Source organism: Heteronotia binoei, chromosome 6 (assembly GCF_032191835.1).
Source record: "Heteronotia binoei isolate CCM8104 ecotype False Entrance Well chromosome 6, APGP_CSIRO_Hbin_v1, whole genome shotgun sequence".
NCBI classification, from domain to species: Eukaryota; Metazoa; Chordata; class Lepidosauria; order Squamata; family Gekkonidae; genus Heteronotia; species Heteronotia binoei.
The window spans coordinates 40,659,221-40,671,575 of NC_083228.1; positions in this window are offsets into that span (position 1 = coordinate 40,659,221).

Below are 12,355 nucleotides of genomic sequence, written 5' to 3' on the forward strand. Positions count from 1 at the left end.
CAACCTTGAGCCGGCTACCTGAACCCAGCTTCCACCGGGATTGAACTCAGGTTGTGAGCAGAGCCTGGGCTGCAGTACTGCAGTTTACCACTCTGCGCCATGGGGCTCCTTAAACCTGAGGAGTCCCCTACATACGTTGAAACCTCTGTCTTGTCTGAGGGTGGTCTGGTTTTCCTGATTTATTGACAGGCACAAACCATACAGCTCACAATTTAATATAGTGTTGCTCCTTCCTGGCATGAACGGCATAATTTTAGTGTTCTTGTACAGTGATAAGCGCAGCAGCGAGTTATGATTAGACCACAGCAGCTGTGTTAGCTGCAGATTATGTACAGATCAGAATACCTGCAGAAAGCATCCTTTTCAAAATACAGAACTGTTCAGCACCAACTATTTATTGTACCATCACATATCTCTGCTGCAGAACCCTCAGCATTGTGCATCCAGTGCACGGGTATTATATTTCCTTACCTCTCAAAGTACAATATTGTGCTTCTGCTTGGTTTGTAAACTTCTCAAAGGCTCCACCTGCCTGGCACTGTCAGGAAGAAAAGAATGCTGGCCTAGATAGATGTTGGACTGATCCAACTGTGTGCAATTCCTGCGATGGAAGCGAAAGGAGGGAGAAGATGATGAAGATACTGGATTTATATCCTGCCCTCCACTCTGAATCTCAGAACTATCACAATCCCCTTTACCTTCCTCCCCCACAACAAACACTCTGTGAGGCAGGTGGGGCTGAGAGAGCTCTCACAGAGGTTGCCCTTTCAAGGACAACTCTGTAAAAGCTATGGCTGACCCAAGGCCACTCCAGCAGCTGCAAGTGGAGGAGTGGGGAATCAAACCTGGTTCTCCCAGATAAGAGTCCATACACATAACCACTACACCAAATACCACTGAAGCTAGATCCAAGTGGGTAGCTGTGTTGATCTGAAGCAATGTGGCAAAGTTAGAGCACCTTTAAGACCAACAAAGTTTGATTCAGGCAGTGAGCTTTTGTGTGCAAACTGCATGCACACAAAAGTTCTCAGCCAGAATAAAACTTTGCTGGTCTTAAAGGTGCTATTCTAACTTAGTCTCATACCACTGGAGTGAGAGACTTCAGTGGACGGGGGTTGGGGCATGCTACATCACTCGAAGTGTGTGTAGGTGCTATCTCCTTGAATGGGATACCTCTCTTTGTTTTAATCTGGGAGCTGCCCTCTGACCCCTCCTCTCTCTCGCCCTTTGTCCTCTTACTGCATTTGGCCTTCCACAAAGACACATGCCTCTCTGCAGATCTCTGCTGTAGATACAATGTCCTCATACTCCCACACACATATGCTGGACAAGTTGGCCATTTGTGATAGGGAAAGTACTCTTGATATCAGGCTTCTCTCTTGTCTTTCAACTGCAGCCTGAATGTGAACGGGAATCTACTTGAATAAATGTAAGTTTTTACCTTTTGCAATTTAGTTTTCAGGAGATTTATTTATTGCACTCAGTATCATGCTTGTACGACTGGGCAAACTCTGTTATATTAACCAAATATCCCAATACATACTATGTAACTCCTACCGAAGTCCCAACAGTAAAATCAAATGTAAGTACACAAGAGGAAAGAGCTAAAGGCCAACACACTGTGGGAGACACAACAGCAGACTCTAGAAATGCAGACTGGCCACGTGAAACAAACAAGTGCTCATTATTTGGTGAATAATTTTACCTTAGGTGTTGACTGAATTTTACTGTCACTTTAACTGATTATAGTTCTAGCTACAGCTAATGGTCAAATGGATTATTCTTTGGAGAAAATTACTGAAAACTAAGTGCAGTAAATTGAAAACTAAATGTAATAATAAGTGTAGAGACCCATAAAGGCTTGCGTTGGTGTGCAAAATGCTGCTTTATACATATGATTTGTGGGGCCACTCTGGCTGTGTATATCTTCTAGGGTCAGCATTATGTCCCTTATGAACTGATGCTCTTCAGGGCAGTGGTGGCTGTGACAGGAAGGGAAGCAACCCTTGAGATACCAGCCATAATAATATCTCGCTATTTAGGGATATATAATAAATTCTAAATGATTGGCTTTTCTTGAGCCTTAAGAGTCTCCAAAACAAATTACCAAAAACATTATGTTATAACGTATCATCCCTAATCCTACTCGATGGAGTGAAGAAAACACAATGCTGTCTTGCCCAAATAGTTCCAGAACAGGGCTTCAAGTCAAAGTTTAGGTTTGCTGTCTGCAATATCACAATTGTTTCAAAAGTAGTTCACTATGTAGTAAGTAGCTGGCTGGTTGAGAAAAACAAGTCTATACTGCTGGGGCATTCTGAATTGGTACCACAATCCTTAGGGTCCGGGACTGTGTAATCCAGGCACGTGAACATGGTGTTGGTGCGCTATCACTTTAGCCAGATGGGCTGACGGTGAGCCCAGCTGGCCTTCAGAGCAAGGGGGAGGGGATGGTTGGTGGTGGCTGTGGAACTGGGGGGCTGGGGGGGGGGCAAATGGCAGCAACTGATATGTAGAGAGAGGGGACATGGCCCGGTAGGCAGTGCATTGGCAGTGACACCAGTGAGAAGGGAGGGGAGCCAGAGAGTTGGGGAGAGGGCCAGTGAGGGTGCTGCTGCTACCACGGTTCCCCTTCCCCTGGGAGTTTCAGCTTGGGCTCATCCCTGCCTAGTAAGGAGTACAAGCTTGGTGGTGGAGATGGATGGAAGCACGGGATTCTGAAATAGCAATATATAAACCTGTACAGAGAAACTGCTGTCTTCCAGATAGCATTTAATGGGATTGCTGTTGGTTGAACTTCAGATAAAACCTTTGATGCAGCAAGAAGGAGACTACCCATAGTATGGTTTCATGCCTCTGTGCTGCTTGAATGATTAGAGCCCTGCAATGAAGCTGCCTTCTCTCTCTTTAGGCAATATGGTGAGGATGAATTCTCACAACTGATCTCAATTATTTCTGAGTGTAGGCTCAAATATAGCAGCAGGGAAAGTCCAATGATGCATATGAGAGATGTTCTAGCATTACAGCTTCCCTTTCACCACTGAATTTAGAGAAGCTGGGACACTACCATGAACTCCTATCCACTGTGTTAAGTCACACCCAACTCAGGTCTGGAGTGTAACCCTTAAAATGTCAAGAACAACCCCTTAATAGTCCATTTCGTATTATAAATTTTAAAGGACACAGCTGTAGGTCACTGATACTGGATTGCTCAAACATTACACATGTAAGAAGCTAAAAAGTCAATTTTAGTTATCTGAGTTTTCCAGTGTGTTTGTGCCAGACCCTGGAATACAAAATATACATAAAATCAGTGACTGAAAAGCTCAAAACTGGGCATTAGTCAGGAAACCTTCCGTATTTACCATTTGTCTTTTATGTATATGTAGGTGGGAACAAAGTCTGCAAAATCTAATGATGAGGGCATAAAAGGTTCTAGAGGTCATCCTTACATTAGATCAGTGATGGTTAATCAAATACCTAGTAAACCATGGAAATGCCCAGGGTTTTTTTAAAATAGAAAAGCCCAGCAGGAACTCATTTGCATATTAGGCCACACCCCCTGATGCCAAGTCAGCTGGAACTGTGTTCCTGTGTGTTCCTGCTGTTAAAAAAATGAACCCTGGAGGTGCCAAAGAAGTCAACATGGATTTTGTATATTAGAAATCACGATACCACTTGGATCTCTTGGAATTTCTACAGCTGAAGTCTGAGCATGTAGGCTAAATAAAATAATAGAATTTACTGGTAATTTTAGATACATTTGACAAAGAACAAATGTAGGGCTCCTGGTTTAATCCAAAGAATGAAGCAGCTGTGTGCCTTTGTATGCACAGTGCTGTTTATATAATTGAAATGGATTGCAACAGCCCTTCAAGGCAAGGAAGTTGTAGTATAGTTCAGGCAGTAGCAGTGCACTATACGGTTCATTTATGAATGATTTTTTACTATGTTTTCCTGATGGATGTCAACAGGATCTTGGATGTTGTGAAAGGCACCACTTACATTCTTCATCTCGGTCCATCTTGGCTACTTAAGCCATCTAAATAACAGATTAGTTAGTCTGATGTGTCAAACGTTGGAGCTCAAAGTAAACGAACCATCATTTGTTGCAAAAGTAGTAGCGTTTATTTGATATCTCAACGTTCTGGACAGGCAGTCATTGGAACTGATAGCAAGCATTGAAACATACATGGGTTTTAAGGCCTTACATCAAAGCATTCATAAACAATCCTACATTCTCACACTCTAATGTCAGAAGTAACACTTTCCCTGCTCCTTATCGCTTGCGGCTCCCTTTCTCATGGAGGAGCCCTGCTGGTTCTCCTTGAGACTTGCTATGTTCAAAGGCCTATTGCTTTGTTAGTGTTATGCAGAGGAGTTCACAGCATGGGTTAGTAACATTTCTAAGACCGTTTGATATGCAAGGTCTTCTGCTTCACAGTTAGTATTAGGAATTCAAAATGGAGTTAGTCATGTCAAGGAACAGGTTACAGAATACATTTAGCATAAAAACGCAGTGATACTCTCCAATGTCTGACATGATGTCTACTATATTTTTTTCTTAGTTACTAAGGGAAGTGGTGCACCATTACTGAAAAGAATCATCCCTGGAGAAGCATGATATGGCCATTTCTTGTGAAAAGAGAAAAAAAAGTGTTGCACTTACCTGTAACAGTTGTTCATCTAGTTCTTTGTACAGGCACACATGGGACTGTGCATATGCATAGGCCAATTGCCAGAAGATGTCTAGCTTTGTAACAGAGCAGGAGGGACCCCTTCCAATCAGAGCCATTTGGGCCATTTTCTCGCCTAATGGTCATGTGCTCTAGGGAGGGGCCCCTCTCCCTCCTCAGATCTCCTTGATCATTGCTCAGAGCCAACAAATACAGAGTCAAGGACTCACAGAGGAATAGGAGGAAGTGATGTGTGCCTGCACAGAGATTAAATGAACAACAGTTACAAATAAGTGCAACAGTTTTCATTGTTGTTGTTCTGTGCAGTTCCACATGGAAGACTAGCAAGCTGATAAACCAGGTGGTGGGGTGAGCAGTTGACTGGAAGATTGAATGTAGAACTGTTGACTCTTGTATTAACGTCTGCAGAATAGTGCTTGATAAAAATGCAGATGACCATGTTGCTATCCTGCAAATGTCAGCAAATGGAATGCCTTGTTGAAAGGCAGCAGATGTTGCTTGAGCTCTTGTAGAGTGTGCCCATATCTGTAAAGGACACTGCACCAATGCCAGCTTGTAGGCTCTCTTGATTATAAAGACAATCCACCTAGACACCCTCTGTGCAGAGGCAGCTTTTCCCTTCAAGGAGCCAGCAAAGCAGACAAATAATTGTGGAACCTTTCTGAACTCACTTGTTCTCTTTAAATAAAATAATAGGGCACATTTTACATCAAATGTGCATAGCCATCTTTCTACTGCTGACAATGGAAGTGGGAAGAAGGTGGGAAGTGAAATGTCCTGGCTCAAGTGGAATCTAGAAACCACTTTTGGGAAAAAGTGAAAGGTGCACCTTTACACCACTTTTTGGTCATGAAACTTTATAAAAGGGTGCTCAGCCCTAAGGGCTGTAATCTCTCATCCTATAGTCACTTGGAAGGACACCTTTAAGAAGGGATATCAAGGGAGCAGGTGGCTAAAGGTTGAAAGGGTGAAGAGATTGGATTTATACCTTGCCCTTGCTACCCAAAGGAGTCTCAGAGCAGCTTACTCTTTCCCTCCCCACAACAGACACCCTGTGAGGTAGGTGGGCCTGAAAGAGCTCTTTCGAGAACTGCTCTTGAAAGGAACTACTCTGAGATAATTATGACTGACCCAAGATCACTCCAGCAGTTGCATGTGAAGAAGTGGGGAATCAAACTGGGTTCTCCCAGATAAGGGTCTGTGCACTTAACCACTACACCAAACTGGACAGGGACCACTGAGGCACAGTGGGTGTCCTGGGTGTCTTTTTTATTATTAACCAGGAAAATCCTGAATAATAACCAAACACATGATCATTGAACTGCACCCTTTTCTAATAAGACATTCAACTCTGAAAACAACTCAGAAAAAACATTATCAATGGTCTGATCAACTGTTATTAATGGTGGTAACTGGACAACCTCAAGGCGGTAGCCCCTTTCAGTAATTGTCAAGACCTAGAGACTAAGGTAATTTTAAGCCATTCTGGCAAACATTTGGGTAATCTGTCCTGAAATAAGTGGTTGACTGTGATGCTAAGCATTGATAGTCAGAAAGAAGGCCTGAAGACGTACTTGGGGTCCTTGAATGGGTGATAGACAGGACCAGTTTTGGGTCTCAAGCCAGATGTACACCAAATGTGTTGGAGACTGGGAGGAAGACCTTTGCTGAGGATACTGATATGCCTCATGTTGATATGGGCATTGAAAACTCTGGTAAGAGGGTTAAAATTCTGAGTGGTATTTGAGCATTTAGGAAGAGGCTTGGATCTAGGTTATCCCAAACAACCAGGCCATCTGACAATTTTTCTTAATCTGATGGAGGAACTAATTGGTCAGTGGAAAACAAGGATGGGTCTTCAGAAGGTAAGCTCTCCACATGAGCACATGTCTCTGGCGGGAAAGCTGTTGCTCATAACCAGGTTTGCCTCCTCAGAATTATGGAGGAGGCCATTGTGCACCCTGAAGCGTTGACCACATGTTTGCTGGCATTCAGCTGTTGTGTAGATAGCCTGAGGGCTTCTGTTTGGATACTTTTCACCAAAGACTTCTTGTTGTCAGGAAGTTGTTCTAGATAAGAGGTGACCTCCCATAAAAAGAGTTGGTAAGGTACCATAGTTTGGTAATTTGCTATTCTGAGATTTAAGAATTATAAAGAGTAAATCTTGCAGCTCAAGGCATCAGTCTTTCTGCACTCCTTATCAGCTGGTGTTGAATGTGAACTCCCTCTTTGCTTAGCCTGCATCTCCTTTGCTATTAAGAAGGATGAACAGGATGGATAAAAAGGAAGGGGCAGCCTTCTTGCTGAACCCTGTACATATTATTGACTTTACAAGACATGGCAGGCATGGAAGACAAGTTTTTCCCAAACAGATGTTGCCATTTCTAGGATTCCTTCCAGGAATAAGGAGGCTACAATGCTTGGTGTGTCAGAGTAGAGTCACCCCAGTATCTTGTCTTTGAGTCTAATGTCCACTGAAGTGACCTGGATGTCCATAGACTGTGCCATCTGAACCATCTGCTCTGAGTAAAGATGCAAGTCTTCACTTAGAGACACTGGGTCATGATCTCCCATGGCATCATCAGGAGACAGTTCTGAAGCTATGCTGGAACTTGCAATGGACCTCCAATCTTCCTCCTCCTAAGTACCGTAAACAGCCAGACCCAAACAGGGAGTCCAGTATGTGTGAGGTCTCTCCTTCAACCTTACATTATGGCTTCTTGGTTCCATCTGCGGTTCTGGAGGGTCTGGCCATTCTCTAACACTGAGCAGGGTGGCAGCATGAGTATTGGTGCCCTGAACCTGAAGGTGCCCATGGAGGTGGTGGGGCAGGAGACATAGTGACCTATTCTGACTGGGTGTCTCCTTGAGCAGCCAGGTCAGATAATAATCGAGACTGTGCTGGAAAGTGTCTGCTAGGAGAATGGGTGCATGAGGTAGTATGTCCGCTGACCTCAATAACAGTCATCTTTTGGTTCCTTCAAATCTGCCCTTTTTGATTCTAAGTGAGTTGGACCTGTCAATACTGACCATTGGCTCTTGTGTTTAGATTTTGATCTGTGGTTTTTTTTTTTTGGTGATGGTTTCAATGACATCAGGCTGAAACCCATTTCAGAATTCCAGAATGTCTACGGTTCAGATCTGACCTTGGAATCAACTGGACTGAATTTACCAATGGAAGGTGGGAAATGTGGTCAGATCAGTGACCAGTTTTGGGGCTGAAAAGGCATTTTGTTTTACTGGGGCAGATGTCTTAGCTGCTGAGTTAATAGGGGTGAATAAAGCTTTCTCCCATAAGGTAGCCTTGAGGTGAGAGGCGCAGTCCGCACAGGTCCTCAGGGAACATTGCTGACAGATGTTGCATGCTGCTATATTGTGGCTTTCCCAGATGCACAGAAGACAGTGTTCATCTGTACAAGTCATCTTTGTAGAGCAAGAGGAACATTTTTTTTTAATAAGGACTTTTAAAAAACAAAAAGACAGGAGCTAACTAGGAATGTTCTCAGGGTGGCAACATGGCAGCATAGAGAGAACTGAAGGAGGGAGAGGGGCCCCACCCTAGATCATGTGACCTTTAGTCAGGAAAGTGGCCTGACTGACTCCAGTTGGGAGGGACCCCTCCTGCGCTGTTACTAGGTTAGCTAGAAATCTTCTGGAGGCTGGCCTGAACGTGTGTGCAGTTCCATGTGGGACAGAACAGAATGACAACAGCAATGAACATTCTAGAATGATCAGATTCTCACCCACAATTCCAGGAGGCAGGAAATTGGCTTCTATTTCAGTTTTCAGTAGGGCAGGGAGTACCCACTTGTTTTCAGCTTGTCTTCCTGCCTCCTCTTCGAGTGTCTCCCAGGGATCTAGCTATGATGGATCTGTTCTCCAGGGTTCAACGGCTGTTTTCTTTCTTCATGTGCCTCTCCTTAACTTTGTCTCTTTGTAGGTCTTTTTAAAAGGGTATTTTTAAAAATTATTCAGTCCATTCTGATGCATCTGATGCTGCAGCCCCATCTTCTAAGAGGTGCAAAGCAGTCTGCTCTGGCAGTGCAGCAAGACAACCAGGCATACTATTGCAGTCAACCACTCCTCTGCAGTAGCAGCAGTGAAGATAAAAACCCAGATAGCTCTGACTGAGTCAGAGGATGAGGAAGCAGGCAAGATCCGTTCTGGCACCAAAACACAGGCATAATTCAGGCATGGGGTGGCTGCTTGGGCTGGCACAGCACAGGCAGGGACAACTGCAATGGCTGTGAGTGCAAAGGACTGTCTTCCTCTGGAGCCTTAGCTACAAGAGGCATCTACCTGGGCCAGGGCAGCACAGTCTGTGACAACTGCAATGGTGGTGGTTGCCCAGGAAGGGATTTCTTCTATTGGTGCTTTCTCAGTCCCACCCAAACGATAGGCTTGGAAGGAACTGTATATGGCTAAAAAGATTCCCTGAAGTGACAGTAGTGATCTTTCTCTGCCCCATTCTCATGCCTCCAAAAAACCAGAAAACTATACAGTAATGGCATTGGGGAGACAAGCTTCATCTCCTTTGGTCCCCTAAGATAGCAAGGCTTAATCTTTTTATTCTTCTCTTTAATCTCCTTTTTATTCTTCATTTGCCTGTCATATGACCAGGAACAATGAACCTGACTCAATAATATATATCCAGGAGCTGGATTCAGAAACAGACAAGGAAGGGGAGGTGTCCCATGATGACCTCCATGTCCACTTAACCAACAGCAACGTTGTTTTTCTCTTGGGACAATTCCATTCTCTCACTTAGTGCATTGAGGATTCTTGTGCCCTCTGCCTGAGAATAATCTAGGGATCTGGATGAGGGGAATGCTGTTCTCTTGGCCCCATGCTTATTTCAAGATTAATAGATCTCACAAAGCTATTTGTTATTGTGAGTTAGCTCACAATTTTTAAGCTTCCGGCTCACACATTTTTGTCTTTGTGCAGGAAAAATGGCCCCAGAGCAAATTAATTTATACAATAACTCACAACTTTAATGCCAGTTGCTCACCAAGTAGAATTTTTGCTCACAAGACTCCACAGCTTTGAGAGATCATTGCTCATAGGGTGTCTGTTGTGGGGAGGAAGGTAAAGGAGATTGTAAATTGCTCTGAGAATCTGAGATTCAGAGTAAAGGGCAGGGTATAAATCCAATTTCTTCTTCTTCTTTTTCTTTCCCCCCATTTTTCACTATGGATGTCAAGGAAAAGTGGGTCAATCCAACCAGCTAGCAGCTTCACATGGGTCACAACAATTCCTTTCCAACCCAAACCTCCAAGTTCTTTCAAATCCCAGCAGTGGACATTTCAGTAGCAAGCCTAGCCTCCAGGGTTGTTTGTCCAAAAATGGTGAGGGCTCTGTAGAGATGTTACTAGCAGAAAAGCAACACTGTCCTCCACAGGTTACATGAAACAATGGAACTCTCTATTAAGGCCTCAGCCTTCTTAACGATATATAAAACAGTTGAACAAAGCAGGAGTCAAGTCACACCTTTAAAACCAACCAATCTTTAAAAGTGCAACTTGACTCCTGCTTTGTTCAACTGCTTCAGACCAACACTGCTGCCTGCTTGGATATATAAAACAATAAGAGTTATATGCAGGCCTAGAAACTACACTTCTCACAATTTTTGTTCCCTAAGAGATCTACCCAGGCTCTGGAGGAGTGAATCCAGAAGATCCTCCTGATCCAGATCTCAACAGAGTTTCCATTCAGCTGTCTATCAACATCCAGTCAACCCTCCAGACTAGGAAAGTCCGCAGGCAGTGTCCACACTGTACCTGACACCAGGAAGATGCCAGTGAGCTGGTGACTTCAGGGGTCAGTCTACTTCCAGTAAGTGGGTGTAGGATGCAGTCACATTCAGGTATTTTACTAAATTCTCCAGCTTTCCAGGGTTCTTCCATCTCTAATGTTCCGTTATCCCAATAAGAGGCAATAGACAACAAACACTATGTATCATCTTTTTAAAATATTTGATCGAACTTCTTCCATTACATTAAAGATGCTCTGGTATCTACTCCATTTTCTTTATAGTTCCCAAGAGCAATGGGGATGCAAAGATCATTTTGGATCTCAAGTTTATGAGCTGGATATTGGTATATAATCAATGTATATGGAGACCATCCAATCCAAAATCAGTGTCCATTAGACAGAGATTTCCATGACCTAGATAGTCTTGATGCGAACATAGCTTCACGTTCGCATCCTGCCTACTCATCACCACTCCCTCAGATTCACTCATGAAATACATCACTTCCTGTCCTGCTTAAGGCTGAAGTCAAGGCATTGGAACTGGAGCCTACAGTAGTGTATTACAGATATTGTTCTGACAAAGGCTGAGGATGAACTGAGGCATTAAATGCTACTGCGGGGAGATGGAGATACAGGCTCCTTCCCTACAAGAGCATTATTGAGGCTTGTCTTCAGGGCTTCTGTCCAGTTGTCAAGGGGAAAAGGTCTCCAAAGTGAAATGTACAGCAAAGGAATAGCCTTGGCATGTTCCTCACAAAGGTTAAGAGCACCTGAAAGCATTTCCAACACACTCATTTCTGAATGCAAGCTGTATCAGTAGCATATGGCACTAATGCTTCCATTTCAGACATCTGCAAGCACACAATGTGGGGTATCACTATCTACATCCTTTCACTAGCACAAGGACTCTTGTTTACCTGAACCACCTTCTCATCAGGAGGCTATACTCCCTTCCTGAAAGTTACTGCTTGGTAACATTTCAAACTTTCTAGAATGTTTCACTTGTTAAGTGAAAATGGAAAACTTTAGCTGAGACAGAGGAGAACATTCTGGACACCACTCTTTCTTGTGAAGTCATATTGGGCATCTTCTTGTATATCTCTACAGAACTCCCCCATCTGAATTCTTATATTCAGGCCTCAGATTCAGTGGGAGCTCACAGGAGCACAGCTCCTGAACCTTTCTGAGAGTTCCACCTCCTTGTCCATTGAATAATATGTGCAGCTGCATAACAATCCCTGGATGAGCTCCACCACCTATTTTTCTACAAAATGACTCCTGCTTATATTCATTTTTTCTCAGGTATTGCTCAGCATTGTGTTTTCCTCCATTGACCAGTTATAACTTGGTCTCTTCCATGGTGTCATAGTTTTCTGTTTCAATCTGTTAATTCACCAGCTTTTCTGTTAAGTTATATGCCATCTCTAAGGTATCTTAATGATTAAGGAATCCTGGCCCAAAGAGGCACTAATGTGGTTGATTTGGTTCACCATGCAAGTCTTCAGACTGAAGATGGGCAGATACTCCCTGTCCAACTGGAAGCTGAAAGCTAAGTCTACTACCTGACACCAAGGATTGTGAGAATACCCAAACATTTTAGAATGTCCTCCTCCATCTCGAGTAAAATGACTCTTCATGGTAAATCCAGTGTTTCAATTAATATTGTCAGGTTTAGCCAAGTGTCAGTCAAACAAAGATTTATTTAAGCTGAAAGCAAAGCTAGTTCACACGACAGGGTCTTTGACAGAAGTGAAATGAACGGTTACAATATGCCCTTAACACTTTACAATCTGGTTTCAGGCCTGGCTATGGGACAGAGAGAACGTGGCTTTAATGGATTCTCCCAGTTTAACTATAGCTAACAGCAGTTTTTCTTTATTCTTATTCTCTCTTTTTATTGAAGT